Source organism: Tyto alba, unplaced genomic scaffold (genome assembly GCF_018691265.1).
Source record: "Tyto alba isolate M040663 unplaced genomic scaffold, T.alba_DEE_v4.0 Super-Scaffold_14, whole genome shotgun sequence".
Classification (NCBI taxonomy): domain Eukaryota; kingdom Metazoa; phylum Chordata; class Aves; order Strigiformes; family Tytonidae; genus Tyto; species Tyto alba.
This window is the reverse complement of record NW_024881276.1, coordinates 6,681,855-6,695,814: the sequence shown is the minus strand read 5'-3', so window position 1 is coordinate 6,695,814 and position 13,960 is coordinate 6,681,855.

Below are 13,960 nucleotides of genomic sequence, written 5' to 3'. Positions count from 1 at the left end.
ATGCAGAGGCACAAAGACACTCTCTTAAAAAAAAGGTACCTCTTATTTTTTTTCCATTTTTAATGGTGTTTATGTTATTTACCACCAAAGAAATAATCTTTTATTTTCCTAGGAATTACCCAATTGCAGAAGTAGAGACTGAGAAATTAGAGCTTTTAAAAATGAAACTATTTTTTGGTGGTATTTACCACCCAGCATATCTCTACATATTACCTTGCTGGTTGGTCAAGAAACTGAGGTTCAGTATTTTTCATTTTGCTGTAAAAGTAAAATAAGTAATTCTAAAAGAAGGAACATGACTAAAGAAAGGATGACTCTGGAGCAAGAAAAATGGGTATCATGGAGACACAGAGAACAGTTTCCTTCATGCTGCCTCTCAGATCGTAGCACAAAGTCCTTTGTTTTACCCTGAGATAAAATCAGAGACACAGATTTTTCCGAAGCCACCACAGCTCAGAGTCCTAGATTCACAGCAGAACCAGGAGACTAAGCCTGCATTTAACCTGCAGGGCCAGTACAGGTTGTGAACTCTACAGCCTTACTCCCCATATCATCTAACCAGGTGTTAGGTCCTGTGTTATACCCAGATTTATAAATCAGCTTTCAAAGGAGCCTAACCAGACCAAGTAATCACAGCCAACAAAACCTTCAACTAGATACTTAAGTAATCCACTTTATAATAATAAAATAGTGCTTATGTCACAGTATAGTACAAGATATCAAAATATCAGTTGAGAAGAAAAGAGACATGTACAAAATTCAGTGGGGTTTGTTACACTCATATACTCAGTTCAGAGCTGGTCCTACCTGAGCTATTCATTATCTTTAATGTGGGCTATTCAGCAGTGTATGGTTTCTTAGATAAGCTGCTTACTTTGTAGCCCACCCATCTTCACACAACCTTTCTGTATGTGGAATGTTTATTTTCTCAGATAACCTTTCTATCTGTGAATTAAATAAGGATTTTTTGCCTCAGATACACATTTACATTCTTTTAAAAGATAGGATCATTCGCAATTTTTTTTTTCCAAGTGTGTTTTAAGGTAGATTCAGTGTATATTCAGCCAAACATATATTCTTCTGCATTCCCAGATTTCCCATTTCCCATTTTCCCAATTTTCTGAAAACTTGTCAGATTACAATTGAAGAATATGGATGCAAGTACAGTGCCTTTCTAACTACTTGTTATTAAAATCTTAACACCTTTTAATTTGTGGTACTTTTAAAGTAAGTGTCATGTCCCAATTTCTTGGGACGGTGACTCAGATTTGCTGATTCCCAGGTCAGGATTAAGGTAAAATGATACCAGGGATTCATCGATTCACAAAATTCAACTTTTATTTGTTCACAACAGATATTGGCATGAAGATTTATCAGTAAGCCTTGAAATCTCTGCAACAGGATGTAAACCCCACAATTTGCACCAACAAAACACAGATCTTAGAATGCATGCTGGCAAAATGCAAAGTAAACGTGCCCCTGCAAGCTGTAAAACAGGTCCTGACAAGCCTTGCTGTATATACAGGGATATAGGGAAAGAGAACGGGAGATAAAAACAGAGAAAAAGAGGGAAAGAGGGCGTGAAAGGAAGGGAGAGAGACAAAAAAGAAAGATTTCAGCAGTCCTGCTTCCAGCATTGGTCCAGCCAGCCTAAAAGTCCAGTTCTGGATGGGCACCACCACTGAGGGCTTCAGTTTGAGTCCTTTCATAATCCCTTGCACCTCCTCTGGGTGGGCACTCGGACTTATTAGGCTAATTATGTGTCATGTGCAGTCTATGCCTCTAGAATTCTCTTGTCTTTGGTGCATGGGTTGTTTCTATCTTCAGAGTCTCCTGGAAATGGGTCAGTGGGCCTTGGGGGTTGTTGGGGAGTTACTTCCCCCTCCCTGCAGGTATGACTGGTGTCTGACCTTCTCTGTTCATGGGTTGTGAAAATGGCTTCTCTATTGGCTCTTTACACAGTTGCTAAAGATAGGGAAGTCCAGACTCAGAAAAGTGTGGTCCCACGTCTGTGGGACCCTCCCTTCTTACCACATCTTCCCATCATTACACAGAACATCCCTGGTGTTTCCATAGAGACCATTTCCTTTACCAAAGTGCTCTATCAGACATTTGAGACATTAACTGTGATTCCGTCAGACCGTCACAGGAAGTTATTAAACTTTTTCACTTAAATTTACTTGATTTTCATCAGGCTACACCACCTGGACTCCTGAGATTGCTAGGCTTCTTTTCCCATGGATGACGAGTCTTTAGAGGTAGAGCATAGCTCTGGAAAAGCCTGTTCGGAGACATGTGCCCTGGATCCCAGCTGGTGAATTATTCTGCTGTCAGGGACAAATTCACAGATGTACTGCATAAGGGGAAGGGAAGTATACACTCATATTTATGTGCAAGATCAGTAAGATTATTTATAGATGTAACATTTAGGTTAGTGTAAATACTTGAGTCTGAAATAGAGACCTGTAAGCTAAGGATAAAGGAAGTGTTGCTTCAGGAGTACTCTGTCTTTGGAGCAGACTTTGATATCCAGTGACAGCAGTTGAAGTTTTTATTGTACTCCAGGGAAGATTATTTGGCAGGATGCCCCAAAACCTCATGCTTTCAGAAGTCAGCATTTTTGAGGCATACACTGGGTAGATCCAAAGTTTACCAGCCATAAACTAGAATATCCTTTTCCCTTCTTTGATTTTGGTGACATTTAATGAAATCTGAAATGTTTTAAATGATACTTCATCTGCCAGTTTACAGTAATTTCTTACCGTCAGCAAGAAATTTTGAGAGAGGAAGGAATGAATGTCTCATAATATTCAGGATACAATAAATTAAAAGTAATGCAACTTGGAAATTGAAATTACCATAATTAGACACTATCAATACCTTTTTCTTCTGTCTGTAATCATTACGCATTCATGTGTAAAATCCTCAAAGCTTAATTTGGTGGAAAGTATCAACCTTTTTGACAGGATACTGGAAATCACAGAGCTGAGACTTTCAGTTTCTTCAGCCTTCCTACAACTTTCTGAAAGATCTCAGCACTGACAACAGGATAAGCTTTGAATTTGTGATTGCCTATGAACTACAGCACAAGGATCACTCCAGTAGTTCTCTGTTGCTCATAGGGTCAATGACATAAACTATAAGGTTATGTACATCAATGTATATCAGTTTGCTTGATCCTCACAGGCATTCAAACAGCAGTTAGTCTTTTAAAAACTTTGAAAAATGATCTGCTCTGTTCTGTAAGTAGGGGGATAATACAGATACTAGCTGTCAAATGACAGCAATTTACACATCCTTTTCTTTTTATACTATCATTTGTCAGAATCAGGTTTTTATTATATGTAAAGTGGTTTAGATCAATAGCTAGAAATCAGCTTCTATCGCATTGATTTGCTGAACAGATTATGTATGAAGATGACAAGGATTTATGGCTGACAGAGACCAGTATCTAACTGCCTAATGGATTTAACATTTTTCAGTCAATTCTGTGAATACAATAGAGTATCAGAAGTATTTTAAATATTTTTACAGTATGTTCAGTTACAATAAGAATACAATCTGGAGATCTTAAACTAGAACCATGGGCATTAGAACATAGTTTTTATCCTTTAATCATCATTCAGTAAACAATTAGTAAGTCAAAGACATGCAGAAAACAAACTTGTGACTTGGTGTTATATTTATAAAAGTGTGCAGCCAAACAACAGATATAGAAAGACAATCAGCAAACAAATATGCAACGAAAGCGCCCTGTGGCAAACATAAGTTAAATAATGAGAAAATGGGACTATGGAGCATAGTTGCTTCTTCATTTGTTATACAGTATTGAAGGTCCATTCATTCATCTCATGTTATTAACAAACCCATAGCTATTCTGAGCTCACAGCATTTTAATAAAATGTGGCTTCTAAAATTAATGTTGTGTTTCTTTTTCTTCTAATTCTTGTCTCTTCATTGCCAAGTGTTTGGTGATTTTTTTTTTTTTCCTCCCTGCTTGATTTAAATGTGTAAAAAGAACAACTTGAATTTAATCAACTGGAACATTTCTCATACTTTCCTGAGATACAATATGATTTTTGTGCTTATAAATACTGTGTTATTTTTATATATTTTAGCCAATATGATGTAAAAAAATAAGGGAGTAGAGATTGAAACATCTTAGATGGTCATGCTTTTTATGCCACATCTAGAATCATAAACTATTCAGAAAAGGGATTACATCTTCCATCTGTTCAGGAAAGAAAAGAAAGATGCCTTAAAAATGATGAAAATCACTTGAAAGAAAATAAAATTTTGAACATACATGAATCAAAAAACCCACAAGAAACAAAGGCATCAATTAATAGTAATTTTATTTGAAAGTTTGAGTTTAATAGGTATTTATGTTCTTTATGTTAGTGGATATAATTAGACATTCAGATTCTATGGTTGCAACCTGTTCTACTATAGAAAGGCATAAACCAAAAAGACGTGCAGTGGGAATTTTATTCATTGTGTAGGTAACATTTTGCACTAATGGAAGCCTGAAGGTAGCATTACAGAGATATGTCATAACATTAGAGGAGACCATTAGACTTTATTAATTGGAGATAATGAATCATTATTATAAGAAAATTTCTTGTACCTTCTTTTTGATATGTATGAGATTACAGCACTGGATCATGAGGGAAAATGAGCCTAAATGACAGAATCATATAGTCAACACACACTAAATTATTTTATAATCATATACATATATCTATATTTATATTTAATCATATCCATATCAATATCCATCTAATGGCTACAGATGTTTTGTCTTTGTAGCTACGTGATGAACTGAGCTTTTTTCTGGGCAAGTCAGGTGATTAGGCCTAAGCTGGTCCTGAAGAGGAAGAAGGCTGTGTTTGTGTGAATTGGTCTTGTCCCACTCTTCTGTCTTGGGCATGTGTGTCACTGGTGGGATGAGACATGGTACCCCTGACTCGATCTATGTGAATTTCATTTGGTTCCACCTGATCCAAGCAAGCTCTTATTTCATAACAGGATCAAGAATAGATCAGACAACTATCTATTACATCGGGTTAAAAATAGGTCAAACATGGAGTGAAAAACAGGTTTACATGGGCTTATTATGCTATATTCTGAATCTGCAGTTTATATCCCCTTTTAGAGACAGCATGCTGGATTGAATCAGTATGGTGTAGGTTTGACATAGCCTCTAAATTAAATATTACCCTTACAGTGCTCCTAAGGCATCATTTAGGATATTGAAAGAAAGACATGTATTTTTAACTCACGCAAAGCAACAGCTGAATTTATTTAAGAGTCCAGGTGACAGAATAATGTGGCATTGAGCTTAAATTGTAAGTCTGGATGAGGAAAAAACCTGTCCTCATAATTTTTGTGTTATCTTTTGTTAGATAGCACAGGTTGAATATCTCAGTTAAGAATATATTTTATGAAATATTTCTGATATATCTTTCCAATGTTTAACTAGTACAGCAATGTTTCAAAACTCTTGATAAAGTCTCCTAAATTCAGATAGGTAACAGGGACATTTGACCAAAACTGACATTTAACACAACAGGTAGAAGCCTCTAGACTCCAGTCAGAATTGTCTCCCCTTCATTTTTATACAGATAACAATTTTCTTCAGAGTTTTTTTGTTATTTGATTTGTTACACTATGATTGCAAGATCCACACATAATTGTAACTTCTCTCTAAACCAGTTTTGAAGAATCAAAGGGATATGAGTCACAATAAATGAAGGTTTACAAGTATTTTTTTTCTTATATGTTGTTGTCTCACTTCTGTTACAAGTATTTTTGAAATATGAGTTCAGTGAACAACAGAATATGATGTGTGCTATGTTTTAAAAATGTAAAAATATAGATAATTTCATCAATATATAATTTGAAATCTAGCATCCTTCTACGCACAGGTAAAACTAGTTTCTATCTGACTTTCTTTTTGGAAAGGTAACATATTGAAATACTTATCTTAAATTATTTTTGGAAGAAATGTTGGATTATAGGATTATACCTAGATATTTTTTCATTAATTTTAGCAGTATGGGCTGAAAAACTAAATGAAAGTAAAATATATTTCTGTAAATAAACAAATACCTCTAAATATAAGTTTCAAAATTATGTTTTTTTCAAGGGCACTTGCAATACTCGATATTGAGACTAGGAATGTCACCTGGGTCTACCTGTGCATCAAAACTCTTATCTCCAATAAGCAAAACTGAAAAAACTATCTTTGTTTGAATTTTTGAATGATGAATTTCTACAGGTTTCAATTTCCACCTATGTTCCAAGACTTTGGCTGAGATTGTCAGTAGTATTGCACAGTAGCTCCTATGAAGAACAGTCCTCTCATACCCAACATAGCTGAGGAGAAGCATTGTACTAGATTTTTATCATTTTTTTTCTCTTTGAATTTTCTGCTACAATACCTATTTTTACCTTCTGCAATAAAATAACTGAAAAATATGAATTTATGTAGAAATATCTCACTAATGGTGCTCTTTGTAAGTTTCATAATTGCACTAAGATGATCACATTTACAATGCTGAATAGTTCTTATGACATTGCCATGCCTAGAAATTATTACTGCAGTAATGCATTTTCATTGCCTGTGGACAGGCCCTTAAAATCCTACTAATGAAAAGCAAATAGAAACCAAGTAATGTCTTGAGAACTTTGTGACCCTTTTTTTTTTAGAAAAGAAAGAAAGAAATGATCATTACATAGCAAACAATCATTGATATAAGTTAAATGATGTAATTATTAAGAGTTCTACAAAATTATAGTGCAAAATTATCAATAACATAGCAAGAAGTATGTATGTAGTAAAACAATGGAAAGAGAGGGAGAAGGGAGAAGTATGACAAATGAGGTAACACAAAATAGGATAGACTAGGAAGATAGGAGGATAGAAAAGAAAAAGAAAAAAAAAAAAAAAACAACCAAAAAGTTGGATTTTAAACAGCACAAGCTAGTACTGAATTTGTACAGGGGTTTTATTTTGAATAAACCAAACTTATTCAAAAACTTTCCCTAACAGATTATTGTTTATCTCTCTCTATATATATTTTTTTTTCTTATATATACATTTAATTCACTACAAGTGGGTAGTTATTGAATCTCATTGGAAAGCAGATTCTTTTAAAACCTTTTAAAAGGATCTTGCCTAGTTTTCTTTTCTAAGGATGGGTTGGATCCTCTTTACTTCTATGCTGCTTAGATTCTTTACATAATTTTGGAATTAATGAGAGAACTTTAACATCTCTAATAGGATAATCTGACATATGCCAGATTATCTCTGCTATCCAGAGCCAAAACAACAGGGAACATATTTTACACTCTTCAATGTCTGAATGATCATAGAAATCACTGGATAAATGAAGCAGAATGGGACCTCAGGAGGTCTCTAGTGCACCACCCACCAAGTCAGGACCAGCTATGGGGTCAGACCAGGCTGCTCAGAGCTTGGTCCAGTCAGCGTCTTCTCCAAGGACAAAAACAGCAACCTGCCCCACTGCATCATTGTCCTCATGAGGAAAATTTACTCCTTATACCAAGTATGGACCTCTTTTGTTGTAACTTCTGCTTCTGGTCTCTCAACAACCTGATCTGCACCATGGTGAGGAGCCTGACTCTGGTTCCTCAATAACCCTTCATAAGCACAGAGCGGCTGTTACGTGCCTCTAAAGCCACCCTTTTTCCAGGTTGAACCAACTCTGTTCCCCCAGCTTCTACTCATGGGGCAAGTGCTCCAGCCCCACCACTTTAGGGGCCCTCCACTGAGGTCCCTCCAGTATGTCCCTGTCTTTCCTCTGTTGGGTCCCACAACTGGATGTAGCATCTATATGTGGTCTGATGAGTGCCACATAAGGGGATAATCCTTTCCTTTGATCTACAGGCTGTGACACTGTTCATACAGCTCAGGAGCTGTTGGACACCTTTGCTCCCATGGCACACCATGAGTTCATGTTCAACTCACTGTCAACAGCACCCCAAAGGCCTTCCTGCAGAGTTATTCCCTAGCTCCCCTGTCCCCAACTGGTGTTTTTACAACGCCTTTTTCCTCCCTTGATCAACAGTTGACATTTGCCCTGTTGATGAACTTTATGGGGTTCTTACTGGCCAACTCCTTGGATGGCAGATCTGCCTCCTCTAACATATTAGCTAGTTCATCCCATTCCCACCCTGTGGTTTGTCATCACCATCAATATGTGAAAAGTGTGTTTTTCAGCACTGGCTCAACATCACTGATAAAGATGTTAAATGGTACAGGTTTCAGAACAGACCTCTGTGTGGTACAACACTTGCCACAGGATTATGGGTATCTGTGCCCAACTATCTTATCAGATTTTTACATGTCTGGGTGACCTAAGTTGGACATGAGAATGTTGTAGGAGATAATGTTAAAAACCTTGCTAAATTCAATGTAGAGTGGACACCCACTGTTCTCACCTAGTCCATAAATCCAGTAATTTTATCACAGAAGTTAGTCAGAATTATTTACCTTCAAAAAAATCCATGATTACTGCTCCATGTGCCCATAAAAGTGCTCCAAGAGGACTTGCTTTATGATTTTCCCAGGGACTGAATGATTCCCAGGTGGACTGTTGGACCTTTCTGGAGGTGGGTGCAATGGTTGCCTTTCTCCAACCTTCAGTCACTTCACTCAATCTCCATCAATGTGGTAAATATTCTGAAAGGTATATTAGAATTACAGCTCAACTTTTAGCATTTCTTTTAGTTTCTTCTCTAATTTTTATTCATGGCTACAGCTTACTAATACTGTCTTCATATCTGAGACTTTATATTTAGGAGTGTCCAGCTGCATCCCAACCTCTTTTCCAGCTTTGTGTCAGGGTAAGACATATTCAAACATGCTTATGTTGCCAGCACCTGAGAAATTACTCATGTGCCTGAATGGAGGCTGTGGAACATCCCAAGAGGAAGAAATGGGGGTGATCAGAGGAACATGATTCTTAGGCTGTGTATTTATCAAGTGATTAATCTCCAAAATTCATTGCTTCTTATTGCATTAATTTTCTGTCTGTGTCCATTCTTACTGGGAAAAAGTTCTCTAGAATATATGTATGCTTCCCAGTATAATGATATCTTTGTGTCCTGAGTTAAATGCTAGTCATTTTTCAGAAATAAATATTTGATGAAGTTATTATTCATTTACATATACAACTAAAGAAAAAGCACAGAAATATAAAAATTTAATGATTTTTTTGAGCAATTTTAAAGTTTTGGAAAGTTTATGTTTTTCTACCTACTTTTATAGGACCTTTTATTATTATTATTTATTTAGGCTCTAAATACGTGGGCAATATGGGTTTTTTTATGATATGCAACACATCTAGGTCAGTTAGGACAGGAGTATGACTGGCCACAAACACTTTCAGATTTTTCAAGTTCTAAATCTTGTAGTAATGGGCACTTAAATTCTTTAGATTTCATAAAATGTCACACCATACGAGAATGACAATAAATCTTTTTTTTTAGGGCTGTGTATTAAAAAAAATGTAAATCAACCAATCAGCAGTGTTACAGCAGTTGGTCACACAAAAATGAAATAATTATTCCTTTACATAATCAAATTATCATATAGACTTTCAAAAGTCATAGGGATATACATGTACATTCTGTGCACTGCATTTTTCTCTCAGGAGCCTCAGCTCATACAGTCTTTTTATTTAGCTTGTGCTGACACTTCACACACTGAGGTCTTCACTCGTCTCTTATTTGCAGTACAGTATTGTAGAACCATCTTCCATATAGGATTGGGTACTGGCACAAAATTGTGAAGTTTTTAATGAAACAGAAAAAAACATATCGGATTTAATTACACTCCTTTCTAATTAAAGATTATAATTTCAATGCACCTAAATGAAGAGTATATACTTTGCTTTCTTCATGTCTGTCTTGGTGGACCCCTGCAGCCTTACTGTGCTGATAAGAAACAGATCCTAGTTGTGTTCTATTAGTTTTCAAAAAACATTTATATCTACTACCCAGCTACCCACGGGAAATTTCACTCTGGTGCCTGGTAACATTGGTCATGGAGACTTTACAAAATGGCTATACAAATCTCAGAGGAACACATCACACAGACAGAGGAATTAAAGCAGAAGAACAAGTGCAAATAAAATCATGAATTTATATCTTTGCATAAAGATTGCTATCTCCATCAGAGCTAAGGTCAATCTATCTGCCTAAAAAATGTTGGTCAGACTTTGTACCTCAATCCATCTACTCTCCCTGAACTACCACTGAGGACAGAGCCTCATTACCACCTAGATGGAAAACTTCTAAATATTCAGAAAGCTTTTAATCTTAGGCCCTCAGTTTTGGCACTCTACCTATGCATCTTTACCTGATGAGTGAAAATGGCATCTTCACAAATTTTGCCCTAGCCATGGCTCTCTATCCTGTTCTAGCTATATGTTTCTCTTGTAAATCACTGCAGTCAGATGGAAAAAATACCAGAAAAGCAAACCAAGGATATCCAGTGCAACATATGTTCTGATGCCTTCTATGCCTTTCTAGCCTTTAAGTGTATTTAAAATAATAAAAGCTGTGTGGGCACACAGTGGTCTCCCAACTGGTCCTAGGAGCGTATAGAAAACTACACGATTCTGCTCTATAAATACTAGGCCAAAATATTTTGCCTGATTATCATATAAAGTTTGGAGTTTAGGAGCTTAGAGAGAAGATACACATCTTTCACACTTTGCAGGTGCATGAGAAGGACAGTCAAAAACTGACCAAAATGTTTGATTCTCTCTTTGCTACTGAAACATTAATAGTTACTATATTTTATGACATATTTAAACAATTTAGATAGTTCCTCTGAATGACTAATTTCTCTTATTATACTGCCTCATTCTGTCCTGAAATTTATTGCATAGAGTTAGTGGAGTTCAGACAGTTCCTGTCACCAGGATAACAGCTGGTTCACTATGTATTCTTCAAGCAGTTCTATGTAATGAAATCATTTATTAATCTGTTTAAATGTTCTTTTTTCGGACATCCCCCACCTACACAGACTGGTTTGTGTGAATTGGTGGCTGAAAGCAGAACTAATGACTGCTACAAGGATGACTGACAAAAGGTTTCTTCTTTCTTTTCCTTTCTTTTTACGCTGTGTAGTACTGAGCTACATGTAAGACACATAGAATTAAGTCATAAACCTAAAACTGTTCCTAAAGACAATTTCCAGTACTATATGGTGTGTCTATGGGATCATCATCAGCCCTTAATATAAATTTTGTGCTAATAGATTTTAAAAGAGTTGAATACTAAACACTACATCTTAGTTCCTTAGTATAAAAAACTGCTTTTTTTTAAAAAGGGTGACTTTTAAATATTTGATAAATATTTGATGCTAGTTCTACTTGTTCTGTAGTACAGAGACAGACCAAATAATAGAAACAACTGAACACAGAGGACCAGAAAACTTCAAGATATAACATGATATCCAATTTAAACATCCTTTGAACTTGTTCTCTGCCCAGCAAAATCAACAAAAAGCAACCTCAAATTCTCAAAGAAACTTTAATGACTTCCTTTGTTTGACATCTAAGAGACAAGTGCTTTACAGAAAAAGTCCTGTTGAAGTGTAAAGTGAATATCTGCAGTTAATGAACTTCACATGGTGTTGACACTTGTTTTGGACTATAGATAATGTTAGTGCAGACAAATTGTTCTCTGTATTAAAGATATGCATGTAGTAAATAAACTCTGTTCCAATTGTCAGCTGATTCAAGATGGACAAAATTTAGATTTAGTAATTTAAAAATTAGTCTTCATCTTCTAGTGAAGATAAGGTTTCATCAGTATAAGACTTACTCTGAAAAAAGGATGGTGTAAAATGTAGCTCTTGTATGACACTCTTGCTCATCCGAACGTAAGAAAGCATTTGTAAAAACCATATCTCTGTGCATTTACATTTCATCCTACTGCTTGAAACATTTACCATGTGCTGAATGAAACAAATTGAAACATAATATGCTAAAATTAGCAATAATTATTTTCAAGAAAAAAAAAAAGCAATCATAAAATGTATTTTCATACGATTAGGTTTTAAAAAAGTTTTCAAGGATCAATTAAAAAAAAACTTATTAGAAAAGGAATTTTTTTTGAGAACATTACATAGTTTCATTTAAATGGAAAATATTTTTAGTTTGTTTCCTTGTATTGATATTTTAATTTTAATTTGTTTTATATTTTTTCTTTCAGAAAATTTTTAGATATGTCAAATTTAAAATAAAAATTTAATTTTAAATGTAGAAATATCCCATTAAATTATACTTCTATTTTATACATGAGTATACAAAATGTTCATTGAAGTCAATTAAATACAAAGATTTATATCTATAGGACAGAAAAATCTTTTGAATATATTGTGTGATTTCAACTTATGCAGTTGAATATCATATGGGGAGATTTTTTTCAGTAGCTGATAGGTGAGAGCAGCAACATAAAACTAGTTGCATAGGGATCAAAGGACTAAAGTAATTTATTTGTGTTATGATCTCATTTTCTAGGCTATTGCTGTTACTATTATCAACAGTATTCATCAGAAAGCGATTGTTTTCACTACAAATGATTAAAAAAACATGAATAATTTTTTAATTTATTATCTGGGAGAATCTGCTCACTTCCCATCTCCCATAACAGGGATTTTGATGGTCACTCTTTATGTCCCTCCTGACCTGTGCATTTCTACCTGTAAACTAAATCACTAAATAATTGTATTGCTAAAACCCTAACACTTCTTTGCTCTAATTTCCAGCTTATGTCTGTTTCTTGCCTCACATCTATTATTATTATTATATAGTCCTCTACCAGGGAATGTGCCCTTTGAATTTCTTTGTGTACCCTCTTAAGTACACATTATGATTCTATAATTATTAGATAAAATAATAATTATAAATATAAGGTTTGATCTTCTCCAATGGACTAGTCATGTTATTTTTCAGAAAAGGTCAAAAGGTAAAACTGACAAAACTTAGTTTTTTTCAAATTCACCGTCATGTAATTTTCATGTTGGTGCACTTATTTCAGCACGATTATCTTTTAGGTTATAGAACTAATTTAATTTAATTTAATTATGTTTAAGCCCAAGACTCAAAAAAAAGAGTCTGCATGTCAGCCAAGGTGAGTAAAAAAGGAGAATGTGTAGAGCATGGATCCATCTTATTTGTTTTTCAATTTCTTCAGATAAAACTGCTACAGCACAGAGTGATGACACAACAGAACAAAAATGCAAGAGCTAGGAATTTCGTCCGTTATAGAAGATTAAAGAAATTAAAGATTCATGAGAGATTAGTATTAGACCAGTTTACTCCTAGAGGTAATAATATAGGTATTTTATATGTTATAAGGGACCATCAGGTATGGAAATACAGTTCAGTGTTCGATACTAAGTGAGGATGTAGGCACCTGATTTCAGTTCCCTCATCCTACCTAGACTTTCTTTCTCATTTTAAAAATTTCACTAGTTCAGCACACCTAATTCTAGGGAACCATTCTGTAGACCAAACATAGGTGTTTTATACTATTTATGATACTTTCAGAGGTACCTGAGACATTTATAAAAGTCTGGCAGATATGACAGGAGATATCCTTGTCCTTCTGGAGGGACAGCTTAAGGCTGGAGAAGTTGCTCGAAGGCTTTCAAAACAGCAATGGATGTCTTCATGCTTAGCTATTAAATACCTACTTCAAACTAATCATCTAGGGTTCAGTTCATTTTCTCACACACGATTACCAGGTGCCACCTGAGATGACTTGCAATCACCCCCCTCCAATGTCAATGCTGGCATGATTTGAGGAAGTGGTATCCACACTCCACCATAGCAGCCTACACTGACAGGCTGACCCACTGCCCAGCAGTGCTTCTTAGTTTCATTGGCCATGCATGCAGCCTAAATTACTAACTGAA